The sequence below is a fragment of the Gymnogyps californianus genome, chromosome 11 (assembly GCF_018139145.2).
Source record: "Gymnogyps californianus isolate 813 chromosome 11, ASM1813914v2, whole genome shotgun sequence".
In the NCBI taxonomy this organism is placed as follows: Eukaryota; Metazoa; Chordata; class Aves; order Accipitriformes; family Cathartidae; genus Gymnogyps; species Gymnogyps californianus.
Window position 1 is genome coordinate 19,244,340 of NC_059481.1, and position 6,000 is coordinate 19,250,339.

A 6,000-nucleotide genomic window follows, 5' to 3' on the forward strand; every position below is an offset into this window, starting at 1 on the left:
GGTTCAGATGCTTTTCAAGAAGCATGAAGCAAAAATGCTGCTGCACCTCTTTGGCTTGTCGGCTGCATTTGTTGTACTTTGGCTCCAGCTGAAATGTAGTGCTCGCAGGGGCTAGTTTGGAATGTCAACTCCGTTCCTGCCTTTTGCATTTTAATTACAAATGAAGTAGCCTACAAAAAAATATAGTGTACAACTTGTGAATGGACCATTTATTAAATGTTAGCAAGAGTTCAGAGGCTTAAGATGCAAGAGGTGGGCAGGAGCTAACATCCAGCAGTGAAACTGTTGGAGAAAAAAAATTGAAATCTCCAAAATTGGGAGGGAAGCTTAATTAATTTCAAAAGTCTCCCCATTGGATCTGCTAGGAATACAGTTAAAAAGAGACAGACATATTTAATCGTAATATTTTGTTCCTAGTACAGGGAAGCTGGTTTCTGTGATCTTTCTGTCCATGTGAACAAACACTTGACATGAAAAACTTCTGGGTTCACTGAAGTTAATGGTAAAACTCTTACCAAGTCCTTGGGCCTGGTTCGTAAACAGCGCTGATTATTTCTGTAATCATTAAGGGACTCTGTTCAAATGTTACCCTGTCCCCACATACACATTCTTGTGTTGTAGGCATGCTTTGGGAGGGGAAGGTTCTCCTGGCTGGGACTTCCTTGCAGTTTTTAGCAATACCTATGAAATATTAAGAGTCTCGTGAGTTTTTTATTTTTAATTTTTGGTGCAAATACTGTTTAAGCATTGGGCACAAAGGAGGCACAGAGACCTTGAAAGAGAAACTGGCTGGAGTGCATAACCTTCTCTGAGCTGAGTAAAACACAGGAGGAAAACAAAATACACAAGAGTGAAGCGTTGATTAGATTTAATTTTGTTATATAGAAATTATTTGAACTGTAACTGTGGAAAGACCTTTTCTGTATTATAGTAAAATATGCTGTTTTATATAGAAAGTGTTTGTGCCACTTTCAAAAGAATTTTTTTTTCCCTTATTTAACTACTGTGTGGTAGGAAGGTGGCCCTAAATCAGAGACTATAGGTATCCTGAAGGGATGGCAGTGCTATTTTGCCTCCAGTAATCTCCTTTTGTTACAAGAGACAAGGGTTAGACCATCCAAAAAATCAAAATATCACAAAATGGAGAGTGAAATGTCTGAGAGTGGGGCAGCAGCAAGTTAGTGCCTAATTCTGTAGGTTTGGGAGGATTTGTTTTGTTTCTTTTTCTTTTTTTTTTTGGTTAGCTTCTTTATGTCTTTAAAATTTTAACCTCTCTTACTGTGCCAGCTGGAAACCAATATTCTGATTTTATTCCCAGTATTTAATAGCCTCTATTTCATAGTCTTTCTCCCCCTCTTCCAAAAGGCTAAAATTTTAATTGACACATTTCTGGAAATGTATTAGGTCAATTTAGAGTAAAATATGTCATTTACGCAGTGTGTGGAGTCCTAGTTTTCGTGTAAAATACTGTTCTTAATTGATTATCATGTACATGAATTTTCTGCATCATTTACACTTACAAATGTGCATTGCACAAAAAACTAATATATCTCAGAGGTTTGAATATATTAACAACATTTTCTCCCCCTTGTGTTATTAGCAGAGAAATCAGCACTAGAGACTGGCAAACTGTTGCTCACGAGTAACCTTTCCAAACACGACGAGTCCTTTGTCACGTAAATGGTTCAATTGAAGAAAATGACTATATATGACCAATGTCAATAGCATAACTCAGGAGAAGGAGAGCTGCTCGCGTGTGTGCAGGCTTGGAGGTCCAGGTCACTGTTCTGCTCTTTAGCGTGCTTCTGAGAAGAGAGAGAAACATCCCTGTGTGTGCAGCAGGATGGAGGAATTGCCTAAACCATCAAAATCTTCCCACCATGGGATAAGACTACAATGTACAAACAGAAGAGCAGGAGACTGTCCAAAAGGCAGAGTGCTGTCCCCAAAAATTGCTGCTGTATGCTCTTGCTAGTTCAGCGGTGCTCAGGTGAAAGGTAGTTTTGTAGTTTTGTCCCCGTTCCTAAATCAGCTCAAATCTGTACTGCCAGGTGATTTGAGGCATGAGGATGCTCGTGGCTGTGGAGTTCTACCGTCACCGCTGCTCGGGTTTTAGCCGGAGCAGGAGGCATTGGGGCTTTCTGAGAGCCTTGCTGGTTTGTCTGTGTTTCAGTGAGTAAAGCCGTGAGCTACAGAAACTACCCAGAGCTATTGAACCCTACACATCCATTTTCTATTATCTGCCTTTGTGAATGTCTGTCTTGGGAGAGCAGAGTTTTCCCTTGTCTTCTTGCCGCATTACGCAGATCTTGGCTGAGCATCCCTACATCCTCAAAATTACATTTTTTTCCTAAAGAAAAGAGGGGAAAGTGTTTCAGATGACTGAAGTTTGCCAAATCATTTCAAATAGAAAAAAAAAAATCAAAATTAAGTATTTTTGTGTATATATATCATACATGTATCCCTGTGCATATATATAAAATAAAAAGTGAAATAGAACATTTATTTCCATGTTCAAGTTTTGTTTAAATAGAAGTATATATACATATACAAGAATTTCTCTACTCCTCTACTACATTAAGTAGATACAAATATAAACATATAGATATGTGTGTGTACATATATTGAATAATTTATTTTGGCTAAGTTTGGTAGAATCTTTTTGTTTGAGGTCAACCCTAAACAATTGCTAGTCTTGCTCTTGTTTTAGTATGTAGTATTATTTATATAATTTAGATCCCTGAAAATCAATTATCCATACCAGAGTTCTGCTCAATTGACGTTGCTAGTGTGGAATGATGGATACAACTTCAAAGAGCTGGCTGCTCGGAGAAGGGCTAGTTAGGAGCATCTTCAGGCTTGCACCCTGGTGATATAACATGACATTTCAACTTGTCTGTTATCCCTAGAAAATCCTGCATTATATGGTGGAATGAAACAACTTTGCACTCTCACGACAGTGCGGAATAGATCCCATTATTTCCCTCTTCTTGTCAGAATTCCACATTAGTCTCCAACCTCTCCTTTGTTACAAGAAGTTCTCCAAAATTAAAAACTATAAACAAAAAGAGGAAGGTGTAGGAGAAAAGGGACTCTGCAGAAAGAATGGAAAGAGGAAAATATCGGAGGCACAGGGACATGACAGATCGTGTGAAGTAGAGGTGATCCCTTGTGGACTCTGTTATGGTCTTGCTGGGAATAGCAGGAATATGTTTTAAGATCAAGTCCTTGTTGGTCATATTCCAACCCTGACTAGCTCCTCCGCATGCCATGGTCTGCATTTCATGCAGTATTTGATCACACAGTCTAGGTGTCTGAAAGTGCTGGGCTTTGCCTTACTACTTGATGTTGCTGTACTCAGTGGTTGTGTTGCATACAAATCTGGTGTGTTTTGCTCCATGGATAGCTGCATTTTATCAGTGGGAATAGTGATTTCTTTTGCATATACCTGCTTTTATTGCTCAACTGTCTTCCTCTTTTTTTTTTTAATTAGGCAATGTAGGGGTGTAATTTACTGTGATTTTTTCACTGGACTGAATTGCTGAAGAATAGTTATACTTAAAAGCATGTAAAACAAAGTGAAACAAGCCTTATCTCTTAGTTTTTCACTTAAAGGCACGCAGAGAAATGGGGACATTGCTTTCCCTGTGTGTTTGACCATCAGTCAGAAAACTCTAAGTAACCCTAATGGAAACCGAGGATTAGACATATTTACTGAGGGAGTAGAATTATGCCCCTTAGAAAGGATGCTTGCTTAGGATCACTGCAGTATGAATCACTGGGACTGTGGCCAAAGGTGGGAAAGAACACGGCTGACATTTGCAACCCTCCCAGCTATCAGTAAGTACAGCCAAAATAATTACCCCAAGGCATCTGGATAACCCAGCCTAATTAGCAGTGCCTGAAAACGAGTGGGTTGCATGTTTATACCTGAAGAAATCAAATTACCCTCATACATTTCACCAGGGGCTCTTCCAATTCATTGCTCTGTTGATGAAAGAGGTAGCTATTTAGCATAAAGTCACAACCCCGCAGCCTGTGGCTATTCGCCACGTTGAAGAGTGTTACTGCCCTGCAGGGAAATTATTCCTTTTACTGGAGTCGAAGGCAATATTCTTTGCACTGATGAGCTCTAATACTTTTATGGTAGGTGGCATGGACTGTAGAATATACACAAACATAGTAATATGCACTTAATTAGATTACTTGTTAATATTGTTCATTCATTTAATTTTGTCAAAACTGCTGTAGCCAAATGTTCACCCTGAGCTGCAGATCTCAGTTCCCAGATCTGAGACCAAGATTTAGGGAGAGCTTTAACATCCTTACGGATAATAACAATATCCATAATTAAAATGTTTGACACTAACCCGTTTTGAAGGGAGTGTAAAGCCTCACATTTCAGCCAACAGAGTAAAAAGTAAAATCGAATCTTTGAGGTGGTAAGGTTACCCCAAACCATTGTAATTTCTTGCATCTTCTTTTGAAACATCTCAGACTGACTATTTGAAGAGATCATACAGTATCTCTAGCAACTATGGACCAGATCAAGTCTGACAAATTCTTAGTTCATTACTATAGCATAACTTCCCTCTGTTATGATCAAATGTGAAAACTTTCAGCAGCACTACTGCACAATCCAAATATCAGGGTTAGAAAGTTGCCATTTAAAAACAGTGACAAAAAAAGACCCAGACCTAAATTGTACATGAAACATAGGAAAAGAAGGTCTAGGCAGAACAGTAATATATTTAAGAATGGCTTTATTTATTCCTTAATGATTATTATAAGTACTGTCATGTAGTTGTATGGATAACAAATCAAATGATTGCAACCATCAAAGTGCTGAGAGAGGATTTTGATTCAAATTAAAGGAAGACGCAGTGATATACAAATCTACTTTTGTCAGTATTATATAGTTTGCCCAGAACAAACATGGCAGGTCTTGCCACCCCATCCTGGAACTCAGTCCTGAGAGATACAGGCACGGCAAACTGGCTGGCACAGAAAGGTTCTTCCTTGGGCAGTCTGCACCAGTGTTTAAAACCAGAAATTCTCAGGGTCAGAGACATGTCTGAAAGGAAGAGACACAAAACCTCGTCATCCCATGTTTTGAATTGACTTTAAGTGCAGATTTGTTCTGCCTACTTTTGATGAGTGAGTGAACTAAAAAGGAGATTGGGCTTGTAAAATGGTGCCTGGGTATATTAAGCAAGCTCTTCACCTCCAGAAGGCAAGGTTCAGATTGGAGTTTAGTGGCCTCAGGCTAGGCACTAGTGGGCAGTTGCCCACATTGCTAAGCATAACACAATTTAGCAGAAATCAGAACAATTGACAGTTTCTTCTCAAGAGATGCTGTAGACTCATTACTGGAATTGAAGGGGTGTTGGAGGTCAGAGCTGAAGTGCATTGGCAGATCTGTGTGGAGGAAGTTTGCGGAGCTCTGTGTGGTAGGCCAGATGGTGCTATTAGTGTCTAACTTTCATGAGTACTAAAATTCACCAAATATCCCTCTTGCCCCAAAACAAACAAACATGCGCGCTCACAGACGCGCACAAGTAGTCCCACACAGTTTAGAGCAGTCAGTGTCCCTGGCATCCTTACCAACTTTCCTACTCATTTAACACCACCACAGATTAGAGGACACAGTAATGCAACACTCTGGGCTATCTGCTGAATGTAGCTCATACTGATTGACACTCTTGCCTGCGCCCCGACTTTGAACTACATGTTGTATATTATTATTTTTCGTTATTGTCCTTTAAAATGCTTTGAGATATAACATATGGCAAGTGCCAATGCACCACGGTGCAATGTAATTTAGTCAAATATCGGAAGCATAGACAGTGCAAATGGAAAGCAGGCAAAATATCTGATCCAAGTGCCTACTGGTGTAATTGACTCAGTCGAGCCAGCCTGTGTCATTAGTCCTATAAACAGTTGCATTTGCAACAATAAAACTGAAAAGCATGGAAATTAAAAGCTGTTAGAATTTCCTCT